The 19,697-nt window shown below is 48.0% G+C and overlaps 1 protein-coding gene across 24 annotated transcripts in view; it reads right to left on the reverse strand.

Annotated features, from left to right (window-relative positions):
- Positions 1–19,697, reverse strand: part of Ank1 (ankyrin 1) — a 189,694-nt gene that overhangs the window by 140,877 nt on the left and 29,120 nt on the right. Inside the window, exons 1-2 of one of the 24 annotated variants that reach the window (XM_087217383.1) lie at positions 5,171–5,352; positions 2,743–2,791 (exon numbers count right to left, since the gene is read on the reverse strand). The exons of 22 other annotated variants lie outside the window; for them this stretch is intronic. The gene's annotated coding sequence lies outside the window, so the exon portion shown is untranslated. Of the gene's footprint in view, positions 1–2,742; positions 2,792–5,170; positions 5,353–19,697 lie in introns of those variants that run through there. One more of the 24 variants, XM_087217384.1, reaches the window with a different exon arrangement.

The following is a 19,697-nucleotide window of genomic DNA, read 5'->3' on the forward strand; positions in this document are numbered from 1 at the left end:
ATGTAAGGTGCTTTTGATCTTAATGAAGTGACCGGTTCTGCTTTCCACCATCGAAGATGTAACTTCTTGGTCCAAGGAAGTAAGGACGCAGCATGAGCTTGGAGTGGAAAGCAAGGTGCAGGGGTCTGAAACTCTCTCTCCCCCCTGGGGGAGGCCAGAGACAGAACCAAACCCACCCTAGGACTGCAGGAAGGGAAACAAGGCGTCTTTACTCAGCTTGCTGGCTGTGTTCATCTATATTCTGCAGAAGGACCTCCTCTCCCTACAAGCAGCTGTATGCAGATCCTGTCAAAGATGTGCATTTCTTTTTCTTTTCTTTCTTTCTTTTTCTTTTCTTTTTTTTTTTTTCCGGTACCAGGGTTTGAACTCAGGACCTTGCACCTTCGAGGCAGGTGACGGCACCACTGAGCTAAATCCCCAGCCCAAAGATGTGGATTTCTGAACTAGCCACTGGTGCTTTGTGCCCTTGGTTCTTCTGTCGCTTCTTACCAAGGTGGCCTCCTGGCTGGGTGTCTGTTGCACAGGAGCATTGGCCTGCAAGGCCACAGAATGAAGGCAGGTGTGCACCTGGGAAGAGAGCCTCGGCTTGGGGCGCTAGAACTGTGCTAGTGAGTCATTCCCTTCCGGCTGCAGTTTCTCCCACTCTGTTGGTGGGGACAGAAGTGATTAACTTCAGGAAACCAGCTTATTTGCATAGATGTACATAAATTATGCCTTCCAATGGAATATCTGACCATGAGTAAAGGCAAAAGGAAATATGTCTTTCTGTTCTTCTCCATCTGTTTTACTTCTTCCCCTCCTACTACCTTCTCAAACACACCGAAATGATGGTAAGCTGCCACAGGAGAAAAGTAAGTGTTGATGCATATTGTTACACTTAGCTGTGCAGAATGCTTGCATATCAGGTCATCCACAGTCCTGCTTTCTCCCATGCTCCCACCCTCTCTCCTCATTTATTTTCTCTGCAGAATGGAAGGCTTCAGAGTGCACCATTCATTGCAGATTGCATTGAAGGATCCTTGCCTACAAGGTCCCATAATGGTGACCAGACTTGAAGCTCCCGAGGGCAGAGACTGTCTGCACAACACTATGCCCCAAGGATCGAAGACTGAACAGACAAGACTCTGTGTATAACCATTGTACAGAGGACAAGACTGGGCCCCAGAGCATGGCTGTGGCCTGGCCAGCTTCACGAAGCTCAGGCTTCCCACCTCTAGGCCCAGAGACACTTCTATAGGACCACACTGGCCCCTTGGTGCTGGCCACATAGGCAGACTCCCCTCTGCACCTTCCCAGGCCTTTTCCAGCAGTGCCTACCCCGGAAGAGTGCACCAGATGAGCCAGGCTGGAACCAGGGCAAGGCTTGCCCAGCCCCATGCTGGCTGCATGCGTGCAGGTGCCATCACTTGTCCCTGTCTCATGGGGCTGGCATTCATCCCAGGAACAGCAGCCAAGGGCAAAGCACTTCTTAATTACTGCTTACAGCGCAAGTTTTTGCATTGGCGGGGCAACAGCCAATCCCTCAAACACACTGAGTCTCGTCAGCCTGCAGTGAATTGATCCTAGGAATCGATCACCTGATCCATGGATTCCACTGTAACTGGAGTAACCACAGGCTCCTCTCTGTGGCTGCAGGCTGCCTGAGGGCATTCATCGCAAGCCCCTCTCCCCTCCCACCTGAGTGAGGCCAGGCCCTCTGGTCAAGGTCCCCATCCTGGACCCACAAGGCCTGTCTGCTCCACACAGGTCCCAAGGGATGGGAGAAAGCTCAGCTCACAACCTAAGCACCCACTGTACCCACAGCAGCCCTCCAGGCACCACACATCCCTCATATGCACAACCCAGGGCATCACACCAGAGAGCCAAGTCATGGGACTTTCCCAACTTCCAGGGAAGAACATGAGCTTTAGAAAGCAGAAGAGAATCAAATTCAGAACAAGAAAGAAGTATAATGGGGTAATTAGTCCACCTAGGATTGACAGCACATGACCGTAAATCTGAGTGGCTGGACTCCAGGAGTCTGCTTCACAGTCTCCTGTGAGCCAGGTGGCTTTCTAGCTAGCTCTCCTCTAAGGGACACTTGGGGATAACTTTATTATCTGGAATGTCTACCTGCAGAGGTAAATATGAGGACATGGTACAGGCAGACGCCGGCCATACCAGAACAGCACATACTGCTTTTGTGCACATTTCATTAGCCAAAACAAGTCACACAACTGATAACCACAAGGGGAAGCTGGGGAATATCACCTTCCTGTGGGAGGAGGAAAAGGACAGGTGAACACCCCACCTCTGCCCTAGCGGGGTGATGACACTGCCTTCCACTGGTGGAGTCTCAGGATCCGAGCCTTGTCTCCTTCAGTCCCCAGGGTGGCTGGCCAAGGAGGACTTGTCTTCCTTTCACAGAGAACTGGATGTTCAGACTCCCAGTTCCTGCTCTGCTTTGTGAATGTATCTTCTGGGGCAAAGCTAAAACATGGTAGACAAGATGATCATACTTTCTGACAACCCTGCCTCCATCCTAGATCCACCCAATGGTCAGTCTGCTGCATATCCTTCTGGGTCTTTCTGCACATGTATTTATACACACATACTCATAGCAATTACCCAATCAATCTATCATTTTCTTTAAACAATAGAACTACATCATATTCATAATTCTGCAACTACCAGCTGCCATACACTCCTTATAGAACAACTAGTGTTTTTTCTACCAGATCACTCCACCATCTGAGTTCTTACCTTTGGGGTGAGGTGCCACCTCTAGAAGGCCTGGGTCTGATGCAGACACCTGGGGAGGGAAATGTGGAGCATGAAGCAATGTCACTTGTCACTACAGGGCAGGACCCAAGGAGACCAGGTGCAGGGCTGAGGCTGTAGCCCTTCTTCACCAGCATCTAGCCTGTGGCCCACTGCCTGCTTTGAGAACATCTCATCTGTGCCCAAGACTCTGTCCTAGGTGGATAGTTTCTCAACAAACTACTTGGGATATTGGGAGTTGGGAGACAAAAGGACCCCTTAAGGTAAAGAAAAGAACTCATCGTCTTTGAAAGTAGGACTAGATTACAGTGACTTGTAGACAGCCCCAAGTCTGGATTGCTGAATACACCATCCCCTAAGGTCACCTCAAGTAATCCTCCTGCATGGATTGCTATTTTGCAGAAAGCCTGCTGCCACAGTTCCCATTTCACAGCTGGGTCCACTCAGCCAAAAGGGGAGAAGATTGCCTAGGGCTGGACTATAAAGCCCATTCCTCTCACTCCTAGGCCAGCAGGGCCCCTGAAACAGAGCCAACCACCCCCAGGTGTGAGGCTATCACCCCAAGAGGGCCTGACCTAAAGCCACTGCACCTGAGACTTTACTGATTGAGCATCTACCCCCCAGCACCAGACAGGGTACCAGGGACTCAAACCAAACAAAAACTAAAACTGACTTGGAAATCACTAAACTGTGCACACTGGAATCTCTGACACACACCAAAGGGCCTGGTATTATATTTCCTCCCATCCTTGAGGACTCCATGGCATCCCCTCTCCCAGGGGAGCATGTGGACCGTGCTTTTGCAGTGTCTGTTCTTCGAACTGATGAGCGCTTAGCTTCTGTATAAGCAATAGTCAATGAATCAGCTCCATCCCGTGTCAGCTCTTCTTTGGTCCTGGGCTGTTACTTAAATGATCTGTTATCAGTTATAAGGTGTTTCCCTACAGTCTTCTGAAAGAGAAGGCTGAGGCAGGATCCTCCAGTGATGACAACCCTTTGGAGGCTAATGCTTCGAATATATGAGGTGCCCACTACCCACCCATGAGGGAGCAGTGCTTGGAGCATTTTAATACCATAAATCCAGAATCATTTCACCCACCAGGAGAATACCTTCTCAGAAAGGTCTCTTCGGTCCATGTATCATCACATGTCAATATCAACTTCTCACCTGTAACCCTTCTCACCAGTCATGTAGACCCTTGAGGAAATATATCCACCACCATCTTCATCCTCACCATGCTGAGAGCACATGGCCAGGCCCTGTGCTATCTAGCCAGGACTGCCAGGAACCTCCACCCATCTGTTCCACCCCTAACAGCCCACATGACATTCACAGGCCCCTCCCCACCCTCAGGAGCAGTGCTCAGCCCCTGAGGGAAACTGTCCCTCAGTCCTCTACACAGCCCTAAAATGCTCATATAGACTTTCCATTCTGCAGACTAAGAAATGGAAGCTTAGAGAGGTTAAGGAACTCGAAAAGGTGGCCCCCCAGCATATTACAGTGCGTGGAATTGTGCAACCTGCTGGCGGCACATCCTGCCCGAGGGGTTCATAACTGCTGAAACTCTGGAATGGTTGGATGGGAGATTAATGAAAACTCTCTGTGTATCTATTTGACATTTTTCAAAATAAAAATTTTGAATGAAAAGTTACCGCTCTAACCCTAGGGGAAAAATGTTCCCAAACAGGTACCATGTCTACTTATTTAGTTTATCCTTAAACCCAGGATATAGAAGGTGTTCAGTAAACACTTAGTAAAGCAGCATACCTGAGGCCACTCAGGGACAGTGGCTGCACCATGCACCATGTCAGGTGGTCTTGCTCCAAGCCACTGCATAGCATGGTGCTGAGCTGCCTCCTTCCTGGGGAGGGAAAAGACTCACTGCCACAGGCAAAGTCTTTTCAGGAGAAAGACTGGCCGAGAGCTCGGCGACCTCTGGAAAGGAGGCTCTTCTTTCACAGCAATCTCGCCTGTGTCCTCTCACTCAAAATCCATTCCAGCACCCAGGCTGGCCAGCACACTTGCCCTTTGATGGTAAGATGCCTTCCTTTCAATTTTAGTGCTTGAGATCAATACAGCGCCACGGAGTTCACAGAAAGAGATCAATAAACTCTCAGTCGATATTAACAACGCAGCACAGCCATCAGCTTACTCAGCGGCCTCTCACTTGTCTCTCCCTCTCTCCTCCATTCTCTTTTCTCTCAAAAGCTCCGCCAGGCCTCCAAGACGGCAGGGAAGCATGAGCCATGCTTAGCCAGGGCCTTACTGGCTGCACTGGGGACAGAGTGCCCTTTCTTCCTGTCCCTTCATCCACAGGTGGTCCCTAGTTTAAGTAGGCACAACATAATGAAAACTCAGACTTACAAACATTTAAAAACACAAAACAAGGGAGAGTGGGAGAGTACTCACTCAGTGAAAGGTGTCTGTGCTTTTACGACTCTGGGATTTCCGCAGTGTATTCTAGAGCAAGACTCAGTTTTCAAAGATTCATCTGACACTCTACTTTTCAGGAACACAACTATTGTCGATTTCTAAGAGAACAAAACTGTTCTCTTTCCTGGCTTGTCTCTTGACGCTGGCATGCCAAAAAGAGTCAGGGTTTGCCGGAAAATGATTAACTCTACAGAAATGTTCTGGCAACTTTGCTTACAGTGCCTTTTTAGTGCACTGCTCAAACAAATGTTGGAAATGTCAGCATTGCAAATGCTGGGGGAAATGGTGGGGGAAAGATCAAACTCAAAAGTGCTTTGACAAGACCAGTGAAATATATTTTAGACTTTTCTTTCTTCTGGGGTTTGAACGTTTAATGTTTTTCTTCCTCTGGGTAGTGTTTCAGCTTGAAATCTTATTATTGATTTAGACCTAGCTTTTATTGATGCACTGCTCCTTTTAAAAATCAAATTTTTTGAATTTTTATCCCCTAAAGATGAGACTAAAATAAATCACTACTTGTCTTCTCCAAGTCCCATCCTCTCACACCACACCTGCAATGCCAAGTAACAGAGGCCCACAGATATTGGGCACTGAAATACCAGGTCGGTGCCCCCTGATCAATAGTGGCTCCATACACAGCATGACCGCTTCCCCACAAAAGACAGAAATGCTTTCTCCTCATCAAGCCAACATAGTATTTACTCACTAATTAATCTTGGATTAAACACTTGACTATTTATTATAGCCACCAATCTTTCCAATTAGTTAAATGGCAAAACCACATCTCCCTGCAGAGGACAGCTGCTCCCAGGTGGTACCAGGCCTCCAGCACTCTCAGCAGAAAGAGAACATCCTTCTCACTGGAGAAACTCACAAGGAACAGGAAGGAGAGTAAGGAGGAAAGAAGGATTTAGCTTATGTAATCACTGATCTCACTGTAAATCTAGATTAAGATGTGAATTTTCAGATAACCATGAAGAGCAGCTTCAGCCAGCTCCAGTGAGCCAGTCATAGGACCAAATGATTCCAATAGAACCATCTACCTAATTATCATCTACCACGTCACCTGGCTGTCTGGAGGCCCAGACAAGACACATTGCAAGAACACATATTCTATTTAATAAATGCCTTCTGCTTTTCTAAAGTGCCTTCTTATGCATTGATCCCACTGGATCCCCCCCAGTAATGCTAAGAAGATGAGAGATGTCTTACTCAACTCTCCATTCCAACTGCAATGTCACTTAAGATGATGACAGTGTCTTAGTCACTTTCCTTGTTGCTAGGACACAGCAGCCAATACTCACAAATTAAAGGAGGAGAGGTTTATTTTGGCTCATGTTTCAGAAGTTTCAGTCCATGGTTGTCTGGCTCCAAGGCAGAAGCAGCAAGGCGGAAGGGCCTGGGTGGAGGAAAGCTGCTCATATCATGGCATCCAGGAAGCATGGAGCAAAGGAGCAAGGCAGGGGAGGGAGGTACACCAGGTCAAGCCCCCACTCACCCACCTCCCAACATATTTAGCTATAGCACCCCCATGATTCAATCACATTTCAAAAGCCCTACCTGTGAGCACATGAGGCTTTGGGGGCCATCTAGATACAACATAGATAGATAGATAGATAGATAGATAGATAGATAGATAGAAGAATGAATGAATAATAGATGAACAACTGAATAAACAAGTGAGATGCATTGAGATAGGACACAAAAATGTTACATGATTAAAGTCAAAAAGATATAACCCACCTAAAATCCAGGTCATCTCTGGACTGTTCACTTTTTATTTCTTATTGGAAGGTGGAGAAAAAAGGCTGCTAAGCACTCAGTGAATCTCTTTGCTAGAGGAAGATACATTGCCAGCAGCTGCCCAGCAGTGAGCCATTTTCCCTCGTCAACACACAGATCATGAGGTCATGTTTAGAGAGTATTTTTCACGGGCCAATTCAATTAAAGAAGCCACTTTATGTACAGGGGAACCAACAGGGTCAACAGGAATTTTTTTTCCAATCATATTGGAAATCAAATCATGTGGAGGACAGGAAAGCAGGGAGAAGGCCATTGCCTACCCAAGACGGCCTCTATTATCAAAGTGAACACAACAGTGCATTCACTGTCCTATCTAGATATGAGGACTACGCTCTTAGTGTGCTCTGGAGCCTGGATCTATCATTCTCCTCTCCCTAGCATCAGCCAGAAGGCTGGAATGCATTGACCCAAGAGGGCAGAACTTCATGCAGAGCCTGCCCTTGCCAAGTGAAAAATCTTACAGCATGTGGCTCCTGTACTATCCACTTCTGTCACATCCAATTCATCACCTAGTGTAGGACAGGCCTGGAGACTGAAGTCCCCATGGATTTAGAGCCAAGGCATTCTGGATCTATAGTGTCCAAGGGACATCAGAGATCTTCTGACTCCTACTGCTCCTCAGCACTCAGGCTTCTGATGTCAGTGAGCTGGGACAAAGCCCCCTTTATTACAAGCCCACAGACACAGTTTCCTTTGGAAATCTATTCTCTGATCCTCTGAAATGAAAGCCCACAAGTTTTCTTGACTCATAGATATCTTTGAGAAATGGATGGAACTATGGCTTCTCTCTCTGCAGGGAAAATGCACATAAGCACATTTCTGGCTTCCAGTTTCAAGGGAACTTCCTGAGCTATTCATAGAGTCTCTAGGGTCCCAAATTCTAGGTTAATAATCCCTGGTAGAAATGAAAGTTGTAAGCCTTGTCTCTGGGCCTCAAAATATGGCCATCCTGTATCTACCATGACACCAATAGGAGCTGTTTTATGTCTTCTGCCTAATAGTGGCTTAAAAATTAGACAGGAAAGTCTGTATACATGATGGAAATGGTACAGGTTATGATCAGAAGAACCTGGGTTTGAGTGCTAGTTCTTCATTTAACAGCTCTGTGTCCTTACCAAAGCTGTTTAATCTTCTGACACTCAGTTTCTCATCTGAAAAGTGGGAGTGATAACACTACCCCAGAGGGTTTTCAGACAAAGATGAAAAGTGATTAGTTTGATTCTCTTTCTTTTCCCTTCCATTGATGAGAAAACGTTCAAGAAATCCTCTTACCTAAAATATTTTGAATCCCCCTCGTTGATTCACTGACCAACTCTTAAAAATCCACCTAGGCCAGAAGGGTAAAGCCCAATCATCTGCCAAGGAGCAGCATCTAGCACTTTCTTCCATGGTCTGGCACTGAGAAGGTGCTGGGGAGAGGGTTGCCACAGGGTGTTTTGTGTCCCACTGGAGAAACTACACAAAAGATACCTATGATCTAGGAGCATAACTCAGAGCCAATTCAGACAGCAAGTGTAAACATGGCAGGGCCTCTGATAGCAGAGAGCCTAGGCTCCAGTGTTTGGTGTTTGGTGTTTGAATATCAGTCCTTCTACTTATTATCTATAAAATACAAGGCAGGTTTATCTTAATCCCCTTATCTGAGGAAAAATAAAAGCTCAAAAAACAAAATGACAATAACAAAGTCTATCCCACAAGTTACGGTGTGGATTAAGATGTCCTTTCAGGGTTATAATGCATATGTCTCACTGATAGACAGCTCTCAGGCAGCACAGGACAGTCCCGTCTGGTACATGCTGCCATGTTAAAGGACACACATGTGAAAACATCCAGTACTGGATGTGATGTCCGAAGCACTTCAGGAATGCAGGCAACTCTCATGGAGCTGGGCTGGGAAGGATTCCAAGAGGAGCATGGACAGCAGGCATCATGGCCTTCCATGATGAGAGGCAGGAGCAAGGACAGAGAGGCAAGGGGGGTCCATGTGGCCTCATCGCATTGGGCACTGGCTCTACCACTATGGTGGATCGGTGCCCCGGATAGCAGGTCTGAGAGAGCAGGGTGAATGCAGATCCTGGGGGCTCTCTTTCCCAAGTGGACAGGCCTCAAAGTCCACACGAAGTCTATGGGTCCCCAGGGGGCAGGAACTGGGGTGCAATGGGCAGAGAAAACACTATGTGGGGGTTGTGAGGGATAACAGGGTCCAGCTGAACCTCAGGAATCTTCCCTGGGCTGGGCCTGCTGAGAGGAGTCTGGTGTCTTAAATCCATACTCCATTAATGGCTTCTTCTTTTTTTTTTTTTTTTGGGAATGGGGATCAATGGCTTCTTTTTTTGACAGTTACAGACTATGTGGTCAATAAATAGCTATCGATTGATCTCTTCCGTGGCTAGCACTGCCAAGGATGAGGGTATTTGAGCTCGGTTCGTGCACAGGGTTGCAGCCGACTGTCTGTGGCGTTTGATTATGTCAACCTGAGAAGGTGGTTAAGAGAAGTTTAACTAAATCGGCTCAGCAATTCCATGCCCTGGGGTGTGAAAGGCCCACTCCAGGGGAGCTTGTCACCTGGACAGTATAAAGGGAAATGAGGAAGGACGGATCTGCTTCTGTTCCTTCGGAGGAACACCAGTCTTCACCTTGGATGTCATCTCCTGGCTTCCAGCACAGACACTTCAGCTTCTGGCACAGATCCTTCAGCCTTTGGCATAGTCTCTTCAGCCTTCCATTGCAGACCCATCAACCTCTGATACAGACTCGAACCGGACACTGCAGTGAGATCCACAACTTTGACAATAGACCAAAATCCTTTGGTCTCCAGTTCATAGACCCTCCGCACTCTTCCTTGTCCCACTGTGTGGGCGGCCACTGTAAGCCCATCTTGTAAATTCATGTGTATTTGTGTGTCTTGTGTTCTATCTGTTTCTCTGGTAAACACCGACTGATACACTCTCCTCCCCACTGCAAGGCACAGGAGTATTACAACTCCAAGCAGAGACTGTGACTGCTGCAACATGAGACTGAAGCCAAGGACACTGGCCCCATCAACCCCAAGAAGCAACATGTGGGTCAGCTGGAGTCTGCAAAATTGCCAGTCCTCTGTTGACTTCTGTCACCGTACAGTGGATCTCATCAAACGGGGCAATGAGGAGGTAGACAGGATGAGGACAGCTCCCTCTTAAGCCTGCCATCAGCAAAGGAGAAGGCAGACTCCAGGCTGAATCTGCTCAAACATTTATGAGTATAAAGGAGAGAAAAAATGGGGTGGGATGCAGGGGATCCTACAGCCTAGATGGACATCTTAAAATTCTGCTACATCTCCAAAGCCCAGAGGAGCCAGATCATTAGAAACTTGTCTTCGGAGGCCAAGAATAGCTCAAGATTTATGCCCACATTGGACAGTCTTGACTGGCCTGGGTGTTGCCTCCAACACAGCTGGATGATTTTGTCCTGGATTATACCAGCTCTGTGGCTGGAGTTCACAGCAAGAGCACCCAAATCTAAAAAGAGGGGCAGATCAGCCCTGCCCAAGAAGGGGGCAGTCCAAGATCTGTCAGAGTCAAACCTAACACCATTCCTGAAAATTCAGCCAGGACAAGGAGCCCCTAAGAATATAGCCGTGAGACCCTCAGACCCTGGCTATGCTCGAGGCAGGGGCTGAGGGAGAAGTCAGCACCAGGATGGGACCTGAGTAGCTTTCTCTACCCTTCTCATCTCATCTGAAGAATGGAGGCACTAGAAAAAGCTAGTCTACAGGACTGTTTGACATTGTAAGAGCATTCCCCAGGAGGAGGCCCTCTCCCAGTGGGTGGTTGGGATGGGGCTGACACTGTGAGAGGCTGAGCAGGCCTTGCAGCCCCTCTCCTGATTGCCCAGCACACCACCAAAAGCAAATAAACCTATTCCCAACACCAGGTACAAGGCCACTGGCAGAAGGCGGTGCAAAGCAAGCTGAGGACTCCAGCAGTGTGTGGATAGTACAGTCGCTGCTTTCAGAATATCCCATGCCATTCTAGAAAGCTCAGTGATGCCTTCCCGTGAGAAGCACTGGTATGGGGAAGCCCAAGAGTAGCAAGGTCCCTGAACACACAACCCAGCAGGAAAGTCAACGGGAGCCAGGGCCTTCCCTGGAGCAGCCCAGCAGATATCACATCCTCGGAGGACAGTGAGGTACCAGCCCTTGGGCAGGATTAACACTGGCCAAAGAGAGTGGCATGAACTGGGTAAAGCTTTCCTTCCAATTAGGTAGCAGCTGCTGGGTGCATTGTACAGTCTTTGATTCTAGAGAAGCATTTCTCAAAGTGTGTTCTATGAACACTTGTTCTACAATGTGCTCCATTATGAAAGGGTTCCCCGTTCAAAGGTATTTGGGAACACTTCAGATTATATCCCCCTTGCACATTTGTAATGTAGAGAGTAAATGGGCCCAGGGGTCACGTAGTGAGGAATGCTAAAGCTGTCTGGGCACAGAGCTGGGATTGCTTGTGGATGGAACACACAATGGTCACCTCATGTTACAACTGCAGTACAGGGCAGCAGCTGTGGCTTGAGGAGTCCCTCTCTGCAGCTAATTCAGATGTCAGTTCTTTCTTTGCGCCTTTGTCTTCCACTGCCATCAGGCTTCACTGTGCCCATGAGAGGCCTCCAGGGCTACGCGAAGCACCCCAACCCCAAATGGATGGTGCACAGCAGGGCAGCTGAGGGCTAGGTTCTGGTAAGAGAGGAGGCAAAGTAACTTCTCAGCCTCACCCAGGCCCCTGCTTTTCTCAGTAAATCTGAGACTCATACTGTACTTTATCATAACAGCTTCTTACAAAATGAATGTGAATGCTTCCAACATACCACCAGTAGCGCCAGAGAGCCTCCAGCCAGGCCTGACTTCTGTGCTTCTGTCCTCCCGGAAGCCCCTCCTTGTGTTAATCCTAAAAATGACAGCAGCCTTGCTAAAATGTGCTGAGTCTGGGTGACCCGAAGCTTGAACCAAACTGAGGAAGCTGACAGAGTGTCTTTGGTCTTCTCCCTCCTCCCGTCTACTTCTCTCCCAGGCTATGGAGCCTAGTAACTTTTTTTCTACTTGGGGAAAATCAGAGCTAAACACACACAGACATGAGCTACAGTGCAGAGTAGGTCTCAGCACTGTTCTTGCTTACTAGGTAGCCTGGGGTGAGTTATTTACCTTTCTAAGCTTCGGTTTCCTCACCTATGAAATGGGTTATCTAATAAACCATGTCACAGGATTGGAGTGAGACGGGGCAGAGGAGAGAGCACAAGACAGAGGTCAGGCAGTCACAGGCAGCCAACTCCCATGCCTGGACCAAGGAAGCCACTGGAATGGGGCTTGCCCTGACCCCAGTCTTTGCTCAAGATGGATCTGGGGTTTTACTTCCTCAGTTAGACGGGTGAAGAATAACAGGGCACCAATGAGGGCAAACAGAACACTCAGCAGAATGGAAGTAGGGTGTTGCACAAGACCCTGGCTTTGATCCCCAGCAAATAAATAAATATATATGTATTATATTTAAAAATAATATAGATATTTTACACCCAACTTTTGAAAGCCTAAAGGCTAGGAACATGTTTGTTTATTTTTAAGCAAAAATGTCTTAAAACTAGGAAAAATAGTGATGGAGAATGGGGGGGGGGGACTAAGAAAGCTCTAATTATAGAGCAGAAAGAGAAAAACACCACAAAAAATACTTCATTCTATTTGTGAAACTATAAATGTCACTTGGTTTAAAATGTATAGGCAATTTATTTACATTATAGATAAATTGGAAATTACATGTAAACAGAAAAAAGAAAGGAAAAATCATTATCTTGCCAGTTAAAGTAATTTGAAAACTACATAACCTGGTGAATGTCCATCAGGAATTTTGGGCATGTAAATATTTTCTGACCAAAGTGAAACAATACAATTTGTATTGCTTGATAACTTGCTTTTGACCTATCTTAATAATAGATCATGAATGCTAACATTATTTGGTTTTGGTAATGTTCCTAGAATCTTAGCCTTCAGCTAGTAAAAGCCTTGGCTGGACTGATGGATAAATATTACAGGCATCTCCTTTGCTGCTGAGGTATTATTAGCTCCACTTTGCAGACAAAGCAACCAGGGCCCATAAGGTGCCTTGTAAATGTCATACAAATTGTAAGAGGCTCTGGACGGAGGCCCAGAGGCTCCTGCGCTGGGGCAGAGTAAGCATTCTTTGGTATAGGCTGATCTTCCAAAGATCATGTGATTGAGCAGGCTGCCTCAGATCTGCCTTCATTGCATAACCTTAGGTGCTGTGGCCGAGGCTCTTTCTAAATTCAAGGGTACTACTTCCTCCAAAGGGCCACATCTAGCTGAATGGAAGTGTTATTTCTCCCACTGGACTATGAGTGAGAAAACCTATCCCAAAGTTCACTATCTGAACACTCAGACACTTCAGAGGCCACATGAGACTGTGGTAGTCACTCTCATAGATGCTGGCAACTGGGGAGCAGTTGCCTCTCCCCCCCCAAAGCCACTGGGCCCCAGGCACTCTGAACAAACAGCTTGCTGCCATGCATGCTGCCTCCTCCCTCCTCTTGGCCTGTGAAGTTGCCCCCACAGTAGGCAGAATTTACTGTCGGGTAACTGGCCTGGGCTTTGTGCTAAACAACAGCAAACCACAGCCACTTCTGCCAGTGATTGCATCATAAGTAAAATAAATGGGAGAATCTGAGGGAAATGAAGGCCTGGAAAGGAATGAGCACAGGGAGGGGGGAGTAGAAGGAAAAGGACAAAGGTGACCACCCCACCAGGATGACTGTCATTGCTCCTGGAACCTGCAGTGGTGCCATGTGGGGAGCAAAGCAGGGAGGAAAAGTGGGTCCCACCTGTCTCCACTCCTTCCAGGGACTCCTGCCCAGCCTGAGTGTACATGGGGACAAATACCCAGATCTGCAGAAGGCATTTCCCAGTGCACACCCGAAGCCCAGGCAACTCGGCCTCTGCCCAGGATGGGAGAATGAAGGCTTGGAGGGTGACCGGCCTGACAACAAGAAAAGGACCCAGCCTGGACCAACAGCCATCCCTGGCTTATGACCCTTCTTGGAAGCCTTGTCAGCCTCAGGGACCCAGGTCATCACCCCCTCTTCCTGAAGATGCAGTCACACTGGGTCTGGGAGCCTCCAGTCTGCCCTGAGGCCTGGACCACCCTTATGAGACCCTCCTGGCCTCCACAAGTTTGGGCTCAATGGGCTCAAATCACCTAATCCACCCAGTGGGTTTGACTCCAAAGCATAGGTGGCAAGTTATAGTTAACCAGGGCAGACTTTCTGTTTGACTTGTGGGAAAAAAAAAATTCAAGCAATCATATACTGTGCTTGTGAGCATTTGCAGATTTGATTTCCGGACATGCAGTGTCAAAACCTCAGCCCAGAGCCCTGGGGATCTCACTCTTCAGAGGAACAGCACCACCTGTGATGAAGGAGCCTCTGAAGAAGGTGCAACAAACCTTGCACTTTCTGAAGCACTGTGAACTCAGTACATATCCCATGCTGTCTTTAAGTAGCTGTCTAAAGTTGGTGGCACCCTTGAAACCACTGTTGGGCCAGGGTCTGTGTGGCACTGAACCAAGCCATCCTCCCACTGTTATTACTATCTGGGCCAACTCCACACATGATCTTCCACAGACCCCACCTGAACGTGTGGCTGAATGCCGGCCTGGTGTTGGATGTGGAGCAGGGCTCAGCAGGCAGGCTTCTGTGGAACGACGAATGGATGACCCACTTGCACTCTGCAGATGCAACCTGTGCTTAGAAGCTCCTAAGTCTGCCTCCAGCCTGGCCCTTCTCCTCCTGGCCAAACCCATGTACCCCCAGCTGGCTACCAGAAAAGAAGCACACTTACCTCCCTCCTCGGGTGTCTCTCCCCTGCCCCCTCCTTCCCCGCCACCAGTGGCAGCTCCAGCCACTAGGACAAGCAATGAAGCCTGGGATCAGTGAGATTTCCACATGGAGATCCCGGGGCCTCTAGAGCACTCTCATGCCTGCCCTCCTCCCCACCTGCCTGCCACTCTTCTCTCACCTCCTGTCTGGAGTTCATTACCCTAATCTTGATCTGGATGCTCGTATGTGGATACAAGCGCAGTATGCAGGATCCCTACAGCTTCCTCCTCAGCATCATCTCTCTCCTACCCCTGCCCCATCCTACAGGAACCCCAGAACATCTTCCTAATGCATATGTGACAGTGCCACACCCCATGACCCCACCATCCCAAGGGTCCCCAAGATCCCCGGTGTGCAAAGCTTCATGCCCAGCTCTCTCCTCTCCTCCTGTGAGTGTGCTCCACTGGCCCTTCAGCCGAGGACTCTCACATTTGCTTTTCAAACACACAGTGGTACCCTGCATTGTCTTTTGTCTTAAAATATTATACCTTCACTTTCCTATTTTCTTTCTTTTTTAAGTAGTGGTGAAATACACAGAACTGAAATCTTCCATCCTCGGCCTTCTAAATGTGCGGTTCAGCAGGCTGGGCATGTTCACACTGCTGTGCCACTGTCCCTCCAACCCAGGCACACAGTCCTTTCCATCTTGCAAGTTACGCAATGGTTCCACATCCTCTCCTCTCCCCAACCCTGACTACTGCCACTCTACTTTCTGTCTCTGAATTGACTATTCTAGGAGCCTCATAAAAGGAATCATAACATCTTTGTCCTTTTGCCACTAAGCACAATGTTGTCTATGTGACAGATTTTCCTTCCTTTTCACGGCTCAGTGATATTCCACTTCATATGTATACCATGTTCTTCTCTTCGTCTGTTCATCCACTAACAGATGCTCAAGTTGCCTCTTCCTTTGGCTGCTGTGAATGCTTCTGGCACACAGGTACATACACACTTGTTTGGGTCCCTGCTTTCAGTTCTTTGGGAGTATGTGTTAGCTGTTTGTAGCTGTAACCAAAGTACCCAATATAAACAGCAAGGAGAAAAGACTTGTTTTGGCTCATAGTATCGGGGGCTTTTTTGGCTATGGTCCAGTGGCTCCATTGTTTTTGGCCTGTGACAAGGCAGAAGCATCAGGGTGGAAGGGTGTAGCAGAAGAAAGCTGTTCATGTCATAGAAGCAGGAGGAACAAGAGCCCAAGGAAAGATACACCCTTCAAAGCACCACCCTGCTTGACCTGCTTCCTCCTGCTGGGTGCCATCTCCTCAGCCCATCCAGATAGACTCCTCAGTGGGTGCATCCGTGAAGGAGCTCAGCCTCTCGGACTCTGTCACCCGTCAGGTGTCTCTCACTCTGACCAAGTCGATGGTCAAGATGAAGCCTCTGGGGTCTGGGGATTTAGTTCAGTGGTTCTGCCACCTCCCTCTCAAGCACAAGGACCAGAGTTCAATCCCCAGTACCAAAACAAACAAACAAACAAAGATGAAGCCTCTGGTGCTGACTGTATACCTAGAGGGGAAGTGCTGGACCAATGGGAACTCTTGTTCATGTCTTACCAGCTGATTCTGAGTGAGGGGAAGAACAGTCCCGGCACCAGGAGAAGCAGCTGTGGTGCAGGTTGCCAGAGAGGCCCTGAGGAAGGGTTGCTGAGGATCAGAGTCCCCAGGGCAGGGAGCCAGACCAGCCCCTGTTCCCAGCATGTTATTCTGCCATGGTACCAGTGTTGAGGGACAGAAACTGGAAAGTGTGAGGCAGTCTCACAAAGTGAGAAGACACATCTTCTAGGTGAGCCACAGAGGGCCAAGTGGAAAGAGATACTGCCCTGCTCATCATGGTGCCTAGCTGATACCACAGCATTAATAATTAATAGAAACCTCTTCAAATGCTATAAAACACCCAAGGAACCATGGGTATGGTGATATGTCCCTGTAATCCTAGTACTTGGGAGGCTGAGACAGGAGGATCACAAGTTTAAGGCCATCCTGGACTACATAGCAAGTTCAAGGCCAGATTAGATTACACAGCAAGTCCCTGTCTCAAACAAAAACAAAAACAAAGAAACAAACTGAGCATGGCGGCACACACCTATAACTCTGGAATTCTGGGAGACTGAGGCAGGACCATCATAAGTTCCAACCCAGCCTGGGCAACTCAGCTTGACCCCATCTCAAAAATAAAAAGGGCTCAGAATGTAGTTCAGTGTCAAGGCCCTGGGTTCATTCAATCCTTGGTATCACAATAATTAATTAATAACTAATTAATTTTAAACACCCAAGATGTAGAACTGCAGGAGTATTCTTGACCTGAAACACCTGAGTTCTGTACCTTCTGCGCATCTGCGCAACATGGCTCCCCAGTGCGGCCACCCCTCACCCTCCCCGAAGCCCCACTGGTCTCACTTCCGCTCCTGGGTCCCATGCTGCCCACCTTGGCATGGAGCCTCCCAGGCTGGGTACAGCCCCTCCTCGCTCCTGGCAGCTCTGACACCTCCATTGCTGCATTGCCAGGATTCTGCTTCCGGCTCCCCCTCTAGCCTGTGTTCTCCTCTGCTGAAGTGATGGATACTCCCTCCCCATGCCCTATATCCAGCATGAGACAGAGCATAGGTTTCAAGTCCTGTAAATATCTCAGAATGGGGAAATAACATTTCCAAAGCAGATACATTGACCACAGCATGGGTAGGAGTGTTCAGACACGACTTCTCACATCAGCAAGACTGACATTTGAGTTTGATAATCCCTTATTGTAGGGGCTGGTTTGTGAATTACAGGCCGTCCAACAGGACCCTGTCCTCTGCCTACTGCATGTCGGGTGCACCTTTCCTTTCCCTTGTGATCACCCAAGTGTGTCTAGACTTTGCCAAGTGTCCCCTGGCACAGGGTGGGGTGGGGGATGACAAAATCTCCCCTAGCTTAGAATCATTGCACCAAGATGAGGTGTGATTATTCAGGCAGGATTTGTCCTCTCAGGGACCTTTTAAAACTGCAAGGCCCGAATGCAGATTCCAGACAATGTATGAAATCTCATCAGAAATATTTATAACATTTATTACCATGTCGTGAATGATTTATAACTTTATACATTTTGTGAATAATTAAGACATGTGCCTGGGAACCTCTTCCAACAGATCTTCTGATAGGAATCTTTGATCATTTGCCATAAAATATTGACCCTGCTCTGATTCATTATTTACAAACTTACTCAAACCTGCAATAAGGAACTGCTGCATCAAAACTGTGTAGAATCTTTTTTAAGGTACTTAGGATTTGGGGATGTGGGAAGCAAAGTCCCTAGAACAAAAGTCTTGCCATAGCTTGAGTCTTGAGTGTTCCCTGAAGGCCCAATGTGTTCAAGACTTGGTGTGCTATGGGGAGGTGGGAAACCCACTGGAGGTAGGGCCTGGTGGATGATGCTAGGCCTCATGGGAGGGGTGTCCTTGAAGGGAACAGTGACTGTGGCCTGGTCCTCATCTCTGCTTCCTGGCCATGAGGTGGGTGGCTCTGCTCCCCATCATCTCCCTGCCATATTGTGCTCCTCACCATCAGCCTGGAGCAATGGGTCAAACCGACCATGGACTAACACCTCTGAAACCATGAGCCAGAACCACCCAATTCTCTTTCTAATTAATTATCTCAGGTACTCTGTAATAGTGGTGGAAAGCTGCTGCACACTACCTATAACAACCATTTGAACTTTCAGACTACAGCACTTTCACCTAAGGCCTATTTAACACAAAACAGAGGCCTGAGAAGGGCAAGGGGAAGTACGTCCTGATGAGAAGTGGGAGCAGGAGAATATTTTCCCAAACACATCTCCTGTCCTTTGGAGAGATTTAATATGACAAGAAAAGCAAAGTACTGAGCCCATTATCACCTATGGGAGAAACTCAATAGAGGCTTCTTCCCTTTATGAGTTGCTCCTTCCTGAGGAGGGGGAAAGCATCCAAACCCCAGAATGGGAGGGGTCTGAAGAGGAGTTGCTTCTCATCTCCCAAACCATGTGTTTGGACTGATCATCCTCTCCCACCCTTCTCTGGTGTAGTTTCAGGCTGTGATTCTTGAATTTTACTGAGCAGAGGAAGCACCAGAGATCTTGCATAAAATGCAGATTTTGGACCCCATCTGCAGAGACTTAATTCAGTCATTCTCAGACAGGATTTGGATGCTGTATTTTAAAGGATGTGCCCTGTCACAATAAGACCAGGTCTGTGCTGAGCAGCACTCCCCCAGGAAAGGAGCCTGCAACTCGTAGAGGCCTGGGATACTCTGGGCACCAACACTGTAGGCTCTGGCAGCAACATCAGATTTTAATTTGGTGATGTAGGATATAGTAAAAGCAAATGTTTGGTCAAAGTGCTAAGTAGGAGTTACATGTATCTCCAGTATTGCTACACATTGAGCAACACTGCTACATACTGCTCCAAAGATTCTACAATTGAGTGACAGTGCTGGCCACTTAGTGTAGTAGTTCTCAAGCTTTAGTGTACAGAGGACTTACTTGAGATGAAAGGCCAAACATATGTGACCCTTGGTTCCTGGGTCTACTTCCAGAGAACAAAGTTTGTAGATCAAGGAGGGCAGGGTTCGTCAGTCTTAATAAGCACTACCAAGGACAAACCCAGGCTATCCAGACCCCACTCTAAGAAACACACACCCACTCACACTCATTGTATACCCTGCTGTGTGCCCTCGGGAGGGCCTGGAGGAAGCTGAGCTATTCAGCTAGAGAACCAGGCTGCCTCAGCCTTTCTCAGTCCAAACGACCCTGATGTTATGTGCAGGGACTGAGGGGG

Source organism: Heterocephalus glaber, unplaced genomic scaffold, assembly GCF_053883595.1.
Source record: "Heterocephalus glaber isolate CG9 unplaced genomic scaffold, H.glaber_assembly_v1.0 deba00001461, whole genome shotgun sequence".
NCBI lineage: Eukaryota > Metazoa > Chordata > Mammalia > Rodentia > Bathyergidae > Heterocephalus > Heterocephalus glaber.